We start from the raw sequence: 20086 nt of genomic DNA on the forward strand, positions 1-20086 counted from the left end.
TGAGATGATTCTGAAATTCAGGTGGGATGAAATCAAAGTCATATTTTGGCTCCTGTGCATTTGGTTTAATTTTACTCAGTTTCAACTTGAACTTGCATATGAGTAGTTGGTGGTCCGTTCCACAATCTGCTCCTGGCCTAGTTTTCACAGCTGATATTGAGCTTCTCCAGTGGTTTTTTCCGCAGATGTAATAATCCATCTGATTCCTATGCATACCATCAGGTGAAATCCATGTATATAACCTGAGTTTATGTTTCTTATAAGACGTATTTGCAATGAATAAGTCATTGACTGTACAAAATTCAATCATTCTATCTCCAGTTTCATTTCTGTCATCACAGGTTAGGGGCTAAAATTATGGTGGTTATTAAAAAAATACAGTCTTACTGAAATCAAAGACTCTTCCAGGGCTTCCATAAATCAATGCCTTCTCTTTTTTTCTGCCCTTTTTGTTTAATAATTCATATTGACTGAAGGGCTTTGTTTGGCATTAGTTCATATGCTTTACATGATAAATCAAGGGAGGAAGGTGATTTTAAAAAAATAATCCTCACTAGCTAAATAGGGTAAATGAAGCAGAATGGGTAAAATAGACCTTAGTACTTATTCTATTTCTTCAAGAAGTACCCAGGGATAACCAAGGACAGGCCTTCAGCTCATTTCTCCTTGCCCTTCCTCCAAGGGATTTTGAACTGGCTGGCTAAAATGCAGTTAAGGTAGGAACTTCACAAGGTATTCACAAGATCTTTTTATTCATTCATTTGACCAACAGAAGCTGAGAGTGCCCGTGGAGTCCCTGCCTACACGTTGCCTATTCCTCAGCAGGAGGAGTAAATGCTGCACGGTGAAGACCAGGGAGAAACCAATCAGAAGAGTGGCCCTGCGGTGGTTGAAGTGGCTTAGTGGATAAATGTTTGATTCTAACCAAAAGGTCTGCAATTTGAACCCACTAGCTGCCCTGGTGGGCCTGTGGAAAGAACCTGCGCTACAATCCCACATGCTCATGATGCAAATCCACCAGCTGCTCCACTGGAGGATGGACAGACCCCTCCCATGCGATTATCGGCCTCTGAAAACCCACCAGAGGGTCAGCTATGGGTCAGTTCTGACTTGATGGTAAACAGCAACGCTGCTCCTCAGGGGAAAAAAGTGGCCGTCTACTTCCATCCTTCCTATAGGGTCACTACAAGGCAGAACTGGCCTGAGGGCAGTAAGTTATAGTTGTATGACCATGACTCTCAAATTTTACCTTTTGTTAAGACTAAGTTCAGTACCACCAATTTTAGGGCTCCCATACACCTCAGTCTTCAAATTTCAGTAGATAAGCAAGACTGTACTATATCATCACCCCATAACCATAATTAGCCAGAGACATAGCCAAGAATGGATGGTGATGTGATAATCAAAACTGTCAATTAGAGAGTAAACTCATTCAAGATTATTGAGCCATTTCTTTTTCTGTAAACCATATACAAGCACACATTCTTGATAACTTTTAGCACAGCCAAGGCCTTCCTGGGCTTGTCAAAGAGCTGTTTAAATGAAGAGTGCTCTTTTTTACAAGAAGCTTGCTGTAATTTGTCCCTGAGAATTTCTAGTTTCTCCTTCTTGAGGGCAAAGGTTGATGGTAAATGTTAGGCTACTTAATTCGGTAATCTAGTTCATTAATATCTCTTCCTTAAACTTTTCTATTTCTTCACCCCATCTAATTTATCAGTGTCAGTTGCTTTTATTCAATCTTCCCAGTGCAATTTGTTAACTTTTCAAAGAATTTTTTGCATGTGCAGATACCACCAAATTGGTTCCAATTAGTGGTGACCTCATAAGTGTCAGAATAGAACAGTAAGATTTTCAGACTGTTTTTTCAGAAATAAGTCACGGCTTTTTTCTAAGGTACCTCTGAGTGAACTCAAACCTCCAATCTGCTGGTGATCAGCTAAATTCTTGACCATTTATACAACCCAGGAACACTACCATTTATATAATAACAAAGAGTAAAGTATATAAGTAGAATGGTAATTTCAAGTGATATAATCAGGTTTGTGTAGAATTTATTCTTGGTAAAAATGCAACTCTAGAAATATAAAGGTGTTATGCTGGTCAGTTTTGTTTTACAGATGTATGGAACATGAGTCAATTAAATGAATGGGTTTCATGGAGGTGAGTTAGGAGAACCTGAACCAAATGTTGGTGTTGAGGAAGTATCTGAATCATTGCTGATTCTAAGCCAATGAAGCTGGTACCTTGGGATCTGTGGACTAGAGACCCCATGGAGGTTCTCCCTCTCACCACTGTATCCTTTCTTGGAATGGGCTGTTGTGAACTAGAGAAGATGAAGCAGGTGGATGAATCCAGTGAGAGGGGAATGAGACAAGACTCAGTTCTGCAGCTGTCACCCAAGCATTTGTGGAAGAGTCATGAGCTCTGAGATCAGAAGGACTAGGTGGCACCAGTTGCCACCACTGTCTAAAAGACACACAGAGGTGTGTCTGAGACAGTAAGACTGGCTCAGGACAGAGCAGGGTTCACAGCCATTGTGCACAGGGTCACCATGAGTCCTAGCCAACTCGGTGACACGCAAAACAACAACATAGAAGGGTCTAAACAGAGGAGGAAAACGTGGAGCAAAGCATAAAAAGATCAGGCTAACTGGTTTGATAGAGACTGGTGAGGTCCCCAAGATTATAGCCCAAGTCACCCTTCAAATCTTGAATAAAATTCACGCCTGTGGCTCAACTTTTAGCCAAACCAGACACAGACCTCTAAGATGACCAGTAACACCAGGTAGGTTCTCAGTCCTTAGAATAATCAAATATACTATTTCAAAGACTAGTCTTCACTCATGAATAAAGCCCAGAGGCAGGAAAGGGTAGGACTTGAGGACAAATGGAAGCCAGAATCACAGCGAAGTTGTAGGGAAATCAATGTGCACATCAAAATGGACATGAATGGCTGAATGAAAATTCAGCTTGCTTTGTAAACTTTCACTCAAATCACAATACATACACAACTCTACAGAAACCTTAAAACAGCTCCAAATAAATGAAATTTCTTCTTCCTTTATAAATTTAATCTTCCACAGAAGTAAAAATTACTCACTTCCCATCTTCCTTCACAGTCTCTCTTCCTGAAGGAGAAAGAGGAATGCTCTTGGTTTGTAAACTTAGCACTGCTCCCCAGGGTCTAGTTATAGCTAGACGTAAATGGCAGATTGAGCCCAAGTAGTCTCAGAGAAGAAGCTGTTGTTGTTGCTGTTGTCATATGCCATCGAGTTGACTCATAATGACCCTAAGAACAAAAGATCTGAACTTGCTCTATCCTGAGTCATCCTCATAATCTCTGCCGTACTCAAGCACTTTGTTGTGATCACTATGTCAGTCCATCTTGTTGATGGTCTTCTTCTTTTTCTCTGGTCCTCCACCTTTCCCAATAATACTTGATGCCTTTTTCCAAGGACTGAGCCCTCTTAACAACATGCACAAAATATGTGGGATGGTTTCACCATCTTTAACTTAAAGGGCACCCTAGTCGCACTTTTTCCAAGATAGATTCATTTGTTCTTTTGACAGGCCATGGGTTATCGGTACTATTTACAATTCAAAAACATTGAGGGGGGAGGGGGAGCGGTTTGTGCGGGGAGAAGGGTGCAACAATGAATGAATGGAATTCCAAAATCTCTGTAGATGTTCATTGAAATGAAAAATAAACAAACTAAATTAAAAAAAAAAGCATTGATTCTTCTATGGTCATCTTTACTCATTGTTCAACTTTCAATGCGTACAGTGGTCTGTAACACATGGGAGTTGGAACCAATTCGACAGTAACTAATAAAAGCAGGAGAGCTTTGTTTGCAGAGTAGAATTGACATTCAAGCTCATCTTCTTCAATTATTCACACACTAATGAATGTGGAGCTCTTCAATTCGATGCCCAAAAATCTGGATTGATGTCTCAGCCCTATTCTTTCTGAGCCAAGTGGAGTCGGGTTATACTTTTCTTTCTGCTCATTAGTTTTCTTATTTATAGAGAAAGGGCCATTTTTTTATTAATTGTCACACATTTCCTTTTCCTCACCCCCCCAACCCACCCCACAATGCACCCCTTGTTCCAGATTGTTGTTATACATATAATGTCTAATTATATAGTCCTTTCAAAAAGTTCTTCCCCTCATCTGATCTAATGCAGTGTTCATCTATCCATTCTTTGCCCATTCTCTTCCCGACCCACTCCCCATGTCTATCCTATTTTATTATAACAGTCATATTATGCAATGTTTTTCCTTTTGTGACTGGGATAGTCCACTCAGCATAATGTCCTCCAGGCACCCCCATGTTGTGTAATGTTTTACGAGTTCATATTTTTTCAATACTGCATAATATTCCATTGTGTGAATGTACCATAGTTTTTCTATCCATTCATTTGTTGATGGGCACTTGGGTTGCTTCCATCTCTTTGCTATTAGGAATAATGCAACAATAAACATGGGAGTGCAAAAATCTGTTTGAGCCATAACTTTGGATTCTTTTGGATATATTCCTATTAGTGGAGTTGGTGGATCAAACGGTATTTCTATTTTGAACTTTTTGAGAAAGTGCCAGACCACCTTCCATAGTAGTTGTACCATTTTACAATCATTCCCACCAGCAGTAAGAGTTCCAATCTCTCCACAACCTCGCCAGCATTTGTTGTCCGCTGTCCTGTTGAAATTTGTTATCATTGCTGGGGTGAGATGTTATCTCATAGTTGTTTTGAGAAAGGGCCATTCTTATTTTGCCTAGTTCACCCAAATAATTTCAATGGGTCACCAGATATACCATTCACCATATCAATAACAGCAGGCACCCCTCCAGGATAAGATGAGCTGGGAGCACCCTTTGGTCTCAAACTGCAGGATCAATTGAAATCCATATCAAATGAAATCAATAATTTCATGGTTAGTTCAAGGGAAAGAATTCAACATATTTTTTTGGTGTGATATACATGTAACAACGTATATATCTTTAACCGATCATTTTCCTTTTTTTGCCAATGAAGCTTAGTATGGAGTAGATCAAGCCTCATTATACAAATATAAAATACTTGTTTTCTTTTTTAAAAAAGAAGCCCCGTTATTTATTACTTAAAATTAAAGCAGACTTTGAGGACATTCTAACCACCTTGGGCTCAACAACAAGCTCCTCAGAACAAAGTCACCACCAGCCAGTGTTTGGGCCACTGGGATAGTTCACTAAGATGACTACAGTGAAAATACTTTTAGACATAGAAATGCTGAACAAACAGAAGGGACTATTTATTTTCATACTAGGTGTTAACCTTAGGCCTCTAAATACATGTTAAATTCTCCTTTTAAAAAAAATCTTTTCCTATTCTTTCCCTTCTACCTGCCCACATTTTGCGAGCATGATTACATGCATAATCCTACACTTTTAGCAATAATAAACCTCACAAGTGCCTATATAAGCAGGCACGGAGGATGAACAGAGATAGCAAATGTTCTGAAGCAGGAACAAGGCTTTTCTTTCTTGATCCTTCCTTCCTTCCTTCCTTGGTCTCCTCTCCGGCCTGCCCTGGTGCTTAACTAGTAAAAGTTCCCTAAACAGAGGAGTGGGGAGGGCAAGAGAGAGACCTTGAGCATGTAGGTCGAATAGGTCTGGATTTAAAGAAATACCAACAAAAACACGTGATGGGGGAGTCCTGACAGAGTGCCCCTCCTCTAGCCCCCAAGTGCTCTAACATTGCAAGCCCAACTCCTCATCTTCTGTGGAGGCTCTGTCTCTGGGATCAATTCCTAGGCTGACTGCTCCCCAAAAGAGCCTGAGAATGGGTCCAGAAAGACAACCAGAGGAAAACGGGGAAGTGGGAACAGACAGTAAGCAAGAGGCAATCCACCTGCAGAATGAGCGAGGCGAGGAGCGTCACCTGCAGAGCTATGACCTGCAGAGCTATGGGTGCCGCCTGCTGAAGAGGTCTGTGTTCCTGTGTGGAGCGCCAGCATTTTATCTACTGCTGCTAGTGCTGCTACAACAGACATCAAAAGGGGATGACTTCAACAAACAGAAGTTTGTTCTGTTACAGTTTGTTGTTGTTGTAATGTACCATCAAGTTGGAATCAACCTATGGCTGGCCCTCCTGCAGGTTTTCTGAGGCAGTAAATCACATGGGAGGAGATTGCCCATCTTTCTCCAGTGGACCAGCTGGTGCATTTGAACCACTTGCCTTTGGTTGGCAGCACAGAAGTTAGAAGTCCAAATTCAGAGTGTCAGGTGTCAGTTCTGGGGAAGTCAATCTCTCTCGCGCGCTCTCAATTGTGGCACAAAGTTCTGGTTGTTTCCATCAGCATCTGTAAGCCTGAGATTCCCTGGGGACATGTTTTTTCCTTACCACAGTCAAGGAGCTTCCTACAGCAGGGTTTGCATATAAAAGTATACACCCCTCTCCTATGCTTATTTTCTTAATGGCAGAGCTGTCCCCTCTTCCTGCTGGCCTTCCTCCTCTATTCTCACTAATGAAATGAAAGCTATAATAGGCTACACTGCAGAGTAACTCGCCCTACATTGGGTTGGGGCTGTGATGGGGTTGAGGAGTTCAGCATTCCACCCCTAATCCTTTTACAATTATTTGATTTGTCAGATCCTGGAGAATCATTACATAGCTTCCTCATAACATATATTAATCTTGAAGGAATACAGTTCAATCCATGATACTCCTTATCTCCCCATGGCAATCTCCACTATTTAATAAAACTTTTTTTAAAAAAGCATACACTCTAAGAATGAAATGTTGTCTTCTATTAATATCCATGGACATCAAACCTGAGAGTGAACTCAGAGCATATTCTGGATATGAACTATGTATAAGGCTCAGAGTTCAGTTGAATGGACCACAGTTCAGAGAAGAATGTATGATCTTCGATCAGCCCATTCTGGCTTTGGCTCCTCTGACTGGGGCTTGGAGAGTGCCTCTCCTCTTTCTCATCTTTCTTTTCTTCCTCTTGAAAGTCCCTAAAGATGAACTTTCAGCCTAGTCCATAGATGAAGCAAGAGCAGAACTCATAACTTCTGAAGATATTCTGAAGAGGAAAGAGGAATGCAGCAGTATTTACTGGCAACAGAATGTAAACGGTTATTCACTAAGAAGGAGTTAAAATTCTTGCTGCAGATTAAAGATTCTATCCTTCAACTTGGATTATGTCTCAATATTAAGAAAACAAAAATCTCACCACTGGATCCACAGACAATGTTATGATAAATGGAGAAAAGACTGAAATTGTCAATTTTCTTCATCTTGTTTGGATCCACAATCAGCATCCTTGGTACCAGCAGTCAAGAGATCAAAAGATGCATTGCACTGGGGGAGTCTGTAGTCAAGGACCTCTCCAAAGTGTTAAATAAAAAGCAACAATGTCCATTTAAAGATTAAAGTACACCTGATTCAAGTCATGGTCCTTTCAGTGATTAAAGATGCTTACTATGCATCTGAGAGCTAGACAATGACAATGACTGAAGAAGAATCACTGCCTTTGAGTTATGGTGCTGGAGAAAAGTATTGAACATACTATGGATGGCCAAGAGAAAAAACAAATCTGTCTTGGAGAAAGTAGAGCCAGGGCATTCCTTAGAGGCGAAGATAGCAAAGCCTCATCTCACACACTTTGTGCATGTCTTTAGGAGTCTTTGGAAAGAGACATAATGTTTGGAAAGATGGAAGGTCAGTGAAAGAGAAGAAGACTCTCAACAACATAGATTGACACAGGGGGGCTCTGGTGGCCTAGTGGCAAGAAGCTGCTCTGCAATCCCAAAGGTACTCGGTTCAAATCCACCAGATGCTCTACTGGAGAAGAAGGGGTAGTCTCCTGTGCCGGTCGGACCATATTCAACAGTACATAACAACAACAACAACAAAAAGATAGATTGACACAGTGACTGTAACAATGGGTTTGGCTATATTAGAGATGATGAGGATGGCACAGGAGGGTTCAGATTCATTGTTTAATAGTGTTGTTATAAGTAGAAGTCAACTCAACGCACCTACGAACAACAGCAACTTTATTATAGGTAAAGTTTTGTTCTCCCAAAACATGCATCATGAACCATAACTACCACTCTTGAGGATATGATTTCATTTGGTAAAATAATTTTTTTCTTTCTTATGTAATTTTAGAAGGTACCGTAAGACAATCACCTTCAAGATATAAAATGAGACAATTAGGCACAGGAAAAAAAAGAGCAGAGTTGGGAGAAAATAGACAGTCATATGAAACTAACTCAGGAACTGAGGATCAGAAAAGCCAAGGACCAGACTGTCCAACCACAATCAAATGAATTGAGAAATTATGGTACATTCACACAATGAAATACTATACAGCACACAGGAACAATGATTTTGTAAATTATTGCCTAACTTGGGAGGGACTGGAGAGCATTATACTGAGTGAACTAACTGAGTCCCACAAGAACAAATATTGTATAAAATCATTCTTGCAGAATGTGTATGAGGATTTAAGAGGGAGGAAAGGGGGAAGCAGAGGGATGAGGCTGGGCGGGGGATTATTAATCATGAGATTGTACAATTTGATGGGCGAGGGCATGAGGGAAACTGAAAGAATATTGTCTGGAAAACAATGTATTCAAATTTTGTAAATAAACTAATATAATGGGGGGTGGGGGAAGAAAAGACAAGGACCATCTTCCAGAGCTGACAACCTAGAGAGTTTTGGTGGCCTTGTGGTAAGAAGCTGCCCTGTAATCCCAAAGAGACATGGTTCGAATCCACCAGCTGCTCAGTGAGAGAAGGATGGGCAATCTCCTCCCATCAATTAACTGCTTCTGAAAACCTGTTGGAGGGTCAGCTCTAAGTCTGTCCAGACACGACAGCAAACAACAACATCCTACAGAGCTGACAGAGAAGAAAAACCTTTGCCTAAAGCTGGCACTCTGCATTAGGTCATCCAGGGACCCAAACTATGAGAAAATAAATTCCCTCTACTAAAGCCATCTACCCAAACCTGACCTGTGCCACAGACCTGCCTCTGTGCTGAACATGTACCTCCAGATACACTATGTGAAATTTGTATGCTTGCTTGTTTTACATATTTCTCTTATGACTTATCTGTAAAGTTGTTGTTTTGGGGGAGTGATTTACATGTTGCTGCTCATTTTATATCTTGTTTAAGTATATGTTTGCTTGTTTATTACTTGCCCTTAGAAGAGCAGCATTTGTCTGTCAGCTTGCTGTGCTGCAGTGACTTGTGAAGTGCTGTCATGCTGAAAGCTGTGTCGTCAGTATTTCAAATGGAAGCAGGGTCACCCATGGTGAACAGGGTTCAGTGGAGCTTCCAGACTAAGACAGGCTGAGAACAAGATGACCATCCACTTCTGAAGTAACAGGGCTTCAAAAACTATTCATAACAGAGGAACAGTGTTAGTTCTAGTTCTGGAAGGTACAGCCCTCAGTTTGGGAGACACTAAAAAATGGAGGCACTCAGGTACAAACATCCAATAATAATGGAAACATTGAATCTACATAAGAATCTAGGAAAACTAAAAGTTATTGAAAATTAAATGGAACTCATACACATTGACATTATAGGCACTGGTAAGCTGAAGTGGGCTAGGTCTGGCCTTGAATGAGGCAAGCGTATGACCCATTATGCCAGGAATGATGAGGAAGCATGGAATTGCATTCACAGTCAATGAGATCATTTCAAGATCTGTCATGAAGTACAATGCAGGGAGGGACAGAATAGTCTCCTGGGAGTGATAGAATACTCTCCATACACATACAAGAAGGCCTGCTAATACAACTATTATTCAAATAATACACACCAACAACTAAAGCCAAAGACAATGAACATGAGTACTTTTACCAACTTTTGCAATCTGAAATTGATTGAACATGCAGTCAAGATGTATTAATAATGGTGACTGGAATGCAAATGTTGGAAACAGAGAAGGATTAGTAGCTGGAGAATATGGACATGGTGACAGAAATGAGGCAGGAGATTGAATGATAGGCTTTTGTACAATGATTTATTCATTACAAATATATTTTTTTAAAAAACATAAATAGCAACTGTACACATGGCCTCACCATGATGGTTTCCACAGGAATCAGATTGACAATATCTGTGGGTAAAAGTCAAGGGAGAAGCTTAATTATCAGCCATCAAAATCAGACTAGGGATGACTCCCTTGTTTTCCATTTTGAAACCAAGGAACCTGACCCAGGAGCTCCCATAATAAAGCTGCCTTAAGCTTAAAAAAACAAACAAAAAACCCACCCAGACCAGGGGCTGACTGTTAATGAATCACCAGTTATTCATGAGCAAATTAAAATTGAAGTTAAAGACAATTAAGGCAAGTCCACAAGAACCAAAATACAAACTTGGGTCTATCCCACTTGAATTTAAAAACCATTTCAAAAATAGATTTGAGTCATTGCACACTAATGAGATCAGGTGGGTTATGAGATAACATTAAGGACATCATCCATGAAAAAAACAAAAGTTCACTACAAAGACAGGAAAGAAAGATAAGATCAAAAGGGATCTTAAAGAGACTCTGAAAATTGCATTAGACTATAAAGTAACCAAAACAAAGGGAGGAAATGCTAAGTAAAAGAGACTTCAACAGGCAGCTCAAGGAAACAAAGCAAAGTTTTATCACTAAAAGCACAAAGAGCCAGAGTTAGAAAATAAAAAAGGAAAATATGTTTAGCATTTCTCATGTTAAAAGAACTAAGAAAAAAAGAAATCAAGCCTCAAGTTGCAATAGTGAAGAATCCTATGGACAAAATCTTGAATGATCCAGGAAGCATCAAAAGAATATGGAAGGACTACACAGTCAGTGCACAAAACACACACACACACAAACCAACAAAACCAACTGGTTGACACTGGAATATTTCAGGAAGTGGTATAAGTTTATCCTTGGAGGCTAGGATTTTGAAGCTCCATCACATATACTTTGGGCACGTGGCTAGGAAAAAACCAATCTTTGGAGAAGCACATCATGCTCAGAAGGGTGGAGGGACAGACAGGAGAGGAAGACCTTGGATGAGATGGATTGATACAGTAACTGGGGCAAAGGGGGCTGGTGTGTTGGAACGAGACTAGCTCAGGGCAGGGCAAGGTTCAGAGCTGCTGTACATAGGGTCACTATGGGTCAAAGGCAACTCAACAGCATATAACAACAACAGTATATGATCAAGAACCGATGGTGATGAAAGAAGTTCATGCTGCAGTGAAGGCATTGACAAAAAGTAAAGCCTCACTCTGGAAGGCAGTTTGGCACTTCCTCAAAAAAGCTGAACATAGAAATTGGCCCAGCCATTCCACTGGTTGGAATATAAACTGAGAAAACGAGAACTGAGGCACAAACAAAGACTTATACACCAATGTTCATAGCAATGTTATTTACAATTGGAAATAGCCCAAATATCCAACTGCAATCAAATGGATTGAGAAATTATGATATATTCATATGATGGAATACTATGCAGCACACAGGAGCAATGATTTTGTAAATTATTACCTAACTTGGGCGGGGCTGGAGAGCATTATGCTATGTGAACTGACTCAGTCTCATAAGGACAAATAATGTATAAAACCATTATTGTAGAACATGTATGAGGACCCCAGGGTGAAAGAGGGGAGCAGAGGGCTGAGGATGGACGGAGGGGCAGACATTAATTATAAGGTCACACAATTTGATGGGGTGGGGAAGGAAATGAGAAAGATTTAGTGTGAAAAATAATGTATGCAAACTTTGAAAATAAACCAGTATAAAATAAAAACAAAAAGTAAGGCCCCAGGAATTGATGAAATAACAATTAAGATATTAAAAAAAAAAAAAAGATGCAGCCCTGGACATGCTCACCAGGCCAGGAAATTTGGAAGACAGTTTAACTGGTCAAGTGACTGAAAAAGATCCGTATTTGTTCCCATTCCCAAAAAAGGTGAACTAACAGAATGTGAAAATTATCAAACAGTATCTTTCATATCATATGCGAGTAAAGTCTTGATGAAGAATATTCAAAAAACCTGGAGCAGTATATTAACAGAGAACTGCCAAAAATTCAAGCTGGATTCAGAATAGGTTGAAGCGTGAAGGATATCATTACTGATGTGATAGAACTTGAGTGAAAGCAGCTAATAGCTTGCTTTTACTTGTGTTTTATTGACTGTGAAAAGGCATTTTTCACTATAGATCATAACAAATTATGGTTAACATTGAGAAGAACAGGAATTCCAAAACACTTAATTGTGCTCATGAAAACCCACAGACCAGGAAGTCATTTTCTGTGCAGAACAAGAAAACACTAAATGGCTTAAAATCAGGAAAAGTGTGAATCAAAGTTGTATCCTTTCTCCACACATGCTCAAACTGTATGCTAGGAAAAAAAATAATTCAGACAGCTAGAGAATATGAAGAACATATGGCATCAGGATTGGAGGAAGACTTGTCACAGCCTTACTTGCAGAAAGCGAAGAGGACTTGAAGCACTTGCAAAGACTGAAACCTTCAGTATGGATTCCATCTCAACACTAAGAAAACAAAAATCTTCACCATTGGCATGATAGACAACATTGTGATCGATGAAGAAAAGATTGAGCTTGTCAATGGTTTCTCTTTATCTGGACCCACAATCAATACCCAAGGTACCAGCAGCAAAGAGATCAAGACATCTTGTGTTGGGGTAATCTGTTGTTAGAGACGTGTCCAAAGCGCTAAAGAACAAGAATATCATTTCAAAGACTAAGGTCCATCTGATCCAAGATACAGTATTTTCAATCACTTTGTATACATCTGCAAGTTGGACAATGAATAAAAATTAACAAAGAATTAATGCTTTTTAATTACAGTGTTGGAGAAGAGGACTTAATAGCCCATGTTGTTGTTGTTGATTGAGTTTCAGTCAAGCACGACTCGTAGCGACCCTATGAACAAAAGGCCTGAAGCCCTTCTACAATTATTGACATTTATCAAAGTTCATAGAGTTTCCGGAGGCATGTTGTTTAGGAAGTGGATGCTACTCTGACTTCCAATAATAGCCCATAGACTGACAAAAGAACAAGTAAGTGAGCCAGAATGCTCCTTAGAGGCAAGGATGATGAAACGCCACATCAGAATGGACTTACAATCACTATTAGCCTCATGGCAATTCTGACATTGTTGCTATTACCTGAGAAAGACCTTAACTAGTTGTTGTTGTTGTTGCTGTTAGGGTCTACGACATGTCGAGACCCTATCAACATTGGATCTGAACTTTGCCCTCTCCTGTTGCATCTTCATCATGCCTAATAAAATCAAGCTTGTTGCTATAGTCATTTTTCCTCATATTTTCTTTTTGACATATGCCTAAAAGTGACACATGACTTAAATCTGCCTAAGTCTGAAAGGCTTCTTTCAAAAATTAAAAGATTTGGTACCAGCAGTCATGAGATCAGGAGACATATTGCACATGGAAACGTCTCCAAATTATTAAAGAGTAGTGATGTTACTTTGAGGTCTAAGGTGCATCTGATTCAGGTCATGGTCTTTTCAGTCACTTGCTATGCATCTGAGAGCTGGACAATAAATAAGGATGGCAGAAGAATAATTGATGCCTTTGAATGGTGGTCTTAGAGAAGAGTACTGAGTATCCCATGGACAGCTAAAAGAACAAATAAATACATCCTGGAGAAAGTGCAGAGTGCTTCTTGGAGGCAAAGATGATGAATCTTCTTTTTGCATACTTTGGGGATGTTGTTAGGAAAAGCTAATCTTTGGAGAGAGACATCATGCTTTGGAAGGTGGAGGGACAGTGAAGAAAAGAAAGATTTTTAACAACGTGGATTGACACAGTGACTGCAACAATGGGCTTGAGTGTATCAGAGATTATGAGGATGGCACAGGATAGGATGGGGTACAGGTCTGTGCTTCATAGGGTCACTATGGGTCATACTTGATTCAATAGCACCTAACAACAAGAAGTGACAAACAGAATGAAAAAGAAGAGGAGAAGGGAGAAAGGTGAGGAATTTGGAGGGAAGGGCGATGCAGTGGGTTATGGGGTGGGAGAGGTCAGGTGTAGAATTAAGGGTGAGAGAACTGGAGCCGCCCTGATGTCCTTCAGGAGATTCACATCTAGAGGGAAATCACTTCAATAATTTACTCCCTGTTTTTTGAAGTGCTTCTTCAGATGGAACGTAGCTTCAGAACCACAGGGGCTCAGGATTCCTCAAGGCCACCTTGGGCAAGGAACTTTTATTTTGTATTGATTAATTTATATCTGCCTCTTTCTCCCCTGCTTCAACCTCCACCCCCTAAAAAAAAAAAGGCTTGAGATGAGGCAAGGGTATTTATTCTCTCTAAATCTCCTTTTCCTCTTCTGACAAATTGGGCTCTGGGCACCAGGTGTGAGGTGCCCAGGTGTCCAGGAGCCCAAGGGTGAGGCTTGTGAGGATCTGAAGGGAACCCGTGTGGGGAGCACAGAGCCAGAGAGAGAGCTGCTAATCCCTCCCGCCATGGAGACATGTCCTTGTTCCCTGAAATCAGATGTCTGTTTATAGGCAGATAATAAGGAGGAAAGGGCCTTGAAAGCAAAGCCTCCCCCGTAGGTGCAATTTGTTATTATTGTTTTTACTATTACCTCAAAGTGCTCCGCAGACATTGACAAAGAAAATGTAATAACAGCTTGTCCAAAGAACTTCACCTAATCTCCAGCTTTCCCCAGAGCTCTAAGGAGTGGGAGAAGTGGGGGAGGTTCTCAGCCTCTTAAAAGTGCTCCCGAACAAGGCCTGCAGTAGTCTCCCTCTGGACCATGAAGGCTCAGAGGGCCCTATGCCCCACAGCTGGTGAATCTGGGCTCTTCATAGCATTCAGCTCAGCCTAACAAGTGGAAAGCTGAAAACCAGCCACATGACAGTTAATACCTACTCACGGTAACCTCACTCACGTGTGTCCAGGTAGAACTGTGCCCCAGAGGGTTCTCCACGGCAGACTTTTCAGATGGTGGTGGTGGTGGTGGGTGCCATCAAATCAAGTATGACTCATAGTGACCCTGTGAACCACAGACCTGAACTCTGTCCTATCTGGTGCCATCCTCACCGTCTCTGCCATGCTCAGGTCCATTGCTGCAGTTACTGTGTCAATCTACCTGGTTGAGAGTCTTCCTTTCTTACATTGACATTCCGCCTTTCTAAGCGCGATATCCAGGGAACAGCCTCTCCTAATATAACACCCAAAGTATTTGAAGTGAGGTTCCGTCATCTTTGCCTCCAAGGAGTATTCTGGCTGCACCTTCTTCAAGACATATCTGTTTTTACTTTGGCAGTCCATGAGATATTCGGTACTTTTCTCCAACACCACAGTTCAAAGGCATTAATTCTTCTGTTACCCTCAGTCATTGTCCAGCTCTCAGATGCATAGTAAATTACAGAAAAGACCGTAGCCCAAATCAGGTGCCCCTTAGTCCTCAAACTGACATCAGTGCTCCTAAGCAATTTAAAGAGATCCTTGGCTGCAGACTTTCCCAGTACAGCACATCTCCTGATCTCCTGACTGCTGGTATGAAGGGTGTCGATTGTGGATCCAAGTAAGCTAAAGTGGTTGACAACTAGGACCAGGTTGGTTTTTATCCAAAAATTGCTCTGAGTGAGTGTGAATCTCCTGCATCTCCACTAGCAGTTTGGTGCATTAACTATTTTCCTTCCTGGAGACCCCATAATCCCATATTCTCAGGGTAGTGTTACCAAAACTGTGGTCTTTCACAAGCAAATTGCTGAGTCTCTGTAGATTCAACTGAAAGTCAAGTGCTTAACCTTTTAAACCACTCAAAACTGTGTATTCTTGGGTACCACTGAGTGGGTTCTGTCTCAAAGTGACCCTACAGGACAGGGCAGAGCTGTTCCCTAGAGAGGTCAAGGCTGTGACAGCTGGTGGGATCAAGCGGGCAGGCAAGTGCTTAAGGATCGCTCCTCCATTCAGGGATCCTTGTTGTTACATGTCATTGAGTCAGAACCAACTCATAGCTGACTCTCCAGTGGGTTTTCAGAGCCTGTAAATTGGATGGGAGGAGATCGCCCATCTTTTTCACATGGAGCAGCTGGTGGATTTTAACTGCGTGCCTTTGGGTTGGCAGCACAATTCCATGCCACGAGGCCACTCAGGGCTCCCTAAGGTTCCTAGGGTTCTTTAGACCTGTATATGTGAAGAGCTCTGGTGACGTATGCAGCCTGTAGTCTTTGTACTTGTGTACCGTCATGTTGGAACTGACCCATAGCTGCCCCTCCAGTGGGTTTTCAGAGGCAGTTAATTGCACGAGAGGAGATTGCCTTTGGGTCAGCAGCACAATTCCTCACCACTAGGCTGCCAGAACTCCCAACGCAGTCTGTTACCTGCATTCAAGTCCATCAGCAGCTCCAAGGGAGGAAATGGGCAGTGGTCTCCATCTGAGATTTACAGGTTCAGAAGCCCAATGGAGAGTAGCAGGTCATGGCAGTCTGCGTGGCACCAGTGGGCCTGAGTTTGGGACCTGTCTGCACTACGGTGTTAACTGTGAAAACAGGTGTTAGCAGGGAGTCTTTGGGACGCTGCTCTCTGCCCACCCACGTGTGCTCTGTCAAAAGAACACTCAGAACGGACCAGTCCTCACTGACAGACAATGAATGGCATTGCTGGGGCACCTCAGCTCAGTCACTAGGGTCCAGTAGTGGCTGACCAATTGCAGGACTCATGATGGCCCCATCCAGAGACCACAGGGCAGCCACCCCTTCCACAGTGCTCTCCCTACCCAGTTGAGCTCTGCTCCAAGGAAACTGCTCATCTGTCTAGGCCTTTCTCTGGCTTCAACATGTGCTCTCATACACACATGCTTTGTGTATGATTTACTCATCTTTGCACCACCTTTGAGAGAGTCATTCCTCTCTCTTCCTACCCGTCCTGGATCCTGCCCATGTTGGGGGAACGTCCTTTCATCCCTATGTGCCTGACAGCCTCTTTTGTGATCTCTGAGCATGAATTTTACTTCTTATTTGCTGAGTGCGGCCTTATTTCAACCTGTCATTGTCTCCCACTCACTCACTTCCCTAGCTACCTATACTTAACCTGCCTTCAGAACTGCACTTAAAGAAATCCTCAGTTCTCCTTTAATCTTCTCTACTTCTCATTATTTTTCTGATGGTGCCTTCAGAGTCTGACAGGGCCTGGTTCATTTGTATTCCTACCGGGTGGCTCCCTGCCCCTGAGTCACCATGGTCACCTAGACTGCAGCTACAGCTAAAGGGCAGGTGGGCAGCCATGTCCTGATCCCTCACCTTTCACCCCCCATTCCTGCCGGTGTGAGGTCTTCACAGTCGCTAGTCCAGTGAACACTGCATCACCATGCCAATAGGCAGCCTAATCCTCAAGGGAAGTAAACACCTAACACAACGTCTCAGAGCTGGACAATGAATAGGATGGTAGGAGAACAACTGATGCCTTTGGGCTGTGATGTTGGAGGACAGCCCATGGACAGCCAAAGAAGAAACTGATATGTCCTGCAGAAGGTGCAGCCAGAGTGCTGCTTGGAGGCAAAGCTGATGAAGCTTCGTCTCACGCACTTCAGCTATTTCTTAGGAAGGAATATCATGCTTGGGAAGGTGGAAGGACTGCAAAGAAGAGGAAGACCTTCCACCAGGTGTTTAGTACAGTTATTGCAACAATGGGCTCAAGTGCATCAGAGATTGTGAGGATGACACAGGACAGACATGGTTCAGGTCCGTTGTTCATCAGGTCACTATGAGTCATATGGCACCTGACAACAGTACCACAAATGCCATGGAATGGCCTCACGAGCCTTCTCAATTCCCATTTCTGTTGAATCTGACCTTGGAGGTCCCATGTGTGTCAGCATAGAACCATGTTCCACAGGGTTTACCGTGGCTGATTTTCTGGAAGTAGATCACCAGCTATGGTTCTTTCAATTGCTTCACATTTGTGTCAAGGTTAGACAATAATTAAGGAAGACTGAAGAAGAACCCATGCCTTTGAATTGTCATGTTGATGAAGAGTATTATTGAATAGACCATGAACTGCCAAACTAACAAATCAGCCTTGGAGGAAGTGCAACCATGGGGTCCCTTAGAGGTAAGAATGGTGAAACTCTGTTTCCCGTACTCTGGCCATGTTGTCAGGAGGGGCCAGTTCTTGGAAAAAGTGAAGCTGACCATCAAGGACATGGATTGGAACAGTGACTGCAGCAATGGGCCTGAGGACGGTAGAGATCATGAGGTTAGGGCAGGTTCAGATCTGGTATTCATAGGCCCACGAAAGATCACTAGGCCTTTCCTTCAAAATGTCTTTAGGTAGATTTTACATTCCCACAAACAAGAATTCTAAACAGGCAGAACACACTCATAGTCAGCCCTCTTCAGGGGCTATAAAATACACAGGCGATTGCCCATCTTTCTCCTGAAGAGCAGATGGAGAATTCCAATTGCTTACCTTTGAGTTGTCAGTGCAACTCCTTACCACTTTAACCACAAGAATGCCTAACCCACAAGTTTTACCCTGAAGTATACCAGAGCACTGAAACTGTCAGTTACTTAATTCTACTTGGATCCACAACTAATATACTTGATACCAGCAGTCAGGAGAACAGGAGACATATTCCACTGGGAAGGTCTGCAGTCAGGAACCTCTCCTGAGTTATTGAGGAACAATGACGTTAGTTTGAGGACTAAGGTGCACCTGATTCAGGCCATGGTCTTTTCAAATACTTGTTATACTGCTGAGAGCTGGTATCCAATAAATAAGGATGACAGAAGGAGCATTGATGTTTTTGAGCTGTGGCGTTGGAGAAGAATGCGGATTATCCCATGGATTGACAAAAGAATAAACAGATATATCCTGGAGAGGGTGAAGCCACAGTGTTCCTTGGAGGCATGGTTGGCAAAGCTTTGTTTCACATACTTTGGGCATGTTGCTAGAAAAGGCTATTGATTGGAGATGGACATCATGCTTGGAAAAGTAGGGGACAGCAAAGGAGTGGAAGATCCTCAAGCAGGTGGATTGACACAGTGACTGTAGCAATGGGCTCGAGTGTGTCAAAGATGGTGAAGTTGGCACAGCACAGGACAGGGTTCAGATCTGTTGTTCAGTTTCACTCTGAGTAATACTCAACTCAATGGCAACAACAACGACTCCAGAGCATTAGAAGAGAGCCATGTGTGAAAATCCTCCTGCAGGGTCAGCTGTGAGTCAGTTCTGACTAGAAAGCATGCAACAAGAACAGTTCCATCTTAGTTTGCTGAGCGCATCACTCAGCCAGAATGACCTTGGAGGGGCTGGGCTGTGCATTCTTGGGAAGATTCTGCCCTTGTCAAATAAACAGCCCTTAAGGCTCCCTCTGCCTGGCATGCCAGATTTCCTGAAGAGGCTTCAGAGAGGATTGCAATGATTAGGGAAATGAGATAATAGATGGGAGACAGCTCTGAAAGAGAAGGCTCTGGGGCCAGACGAGCCTCTGGATAGGATTATTCTTTTATTAAAGGAAAATGCTGTGCTGTCCTGAAAGCTAAAGGGGGAGAAGTAAAAATAGCCAATATGTATGCTTGGAAGTGCTCTGTGCTGGTCACAGAGACCTGACACTGCCCAAGACAGAAGGCAGAGGAGGCTTTGCAGCCCTGGAATCTGTGAACTGCTCTCCCGCGATCCACTGGCTGTCACGAGCCTCTGCAAGGGCAGTGAGCTTTGCAGGCACATTGCTCCCTGAACGTGGTGCCAGGAAAATGTCTCCAGCTCACTCTTAAACTTGAGTTCTGACGGCTTAGTGGTCAGAAGCTGTGCTGCAATCCCAAAGGCAAGCAGTTCGAATTCACCAGAGGCTCCGTGGAGAAGGATGAGCAATCTCCTCCTCCTGTGTGACTCATTGCCGCGTAAAACCCACTGGGGGGTCAGCTTTGAGTCAGTTCTGACGTAACAACAACCTCCTGTTAAGTAAGAATTGCAAAGCAGGCCTCTACACTTTTCTGTGCATGCAGAGAAAGATTTGTTAGAGAAAAGATTTGCAAAAGGAGACATGGAGGGCCGAGGTGCCCTTAGCCATGTGTCAATTATGGCCAGCAG

This window comes from Elephantulus edwardii, unplaced genomic scaffold, assembly GCF_000299155.1.
Source record: "Elephantulus edwardii isolate Elephantulus edwardi_28Jun2011 unplaced genomic scaffold, EleEdw1.0 scaffold00214, whole genome shotgun sequence".
Lineage (NCBI taxonomy): Eukaryota > Metazoa > Chordata > Mammalia > Macroscelidea > Macroscelididae > Elephantulus > Elephantulus edwardii.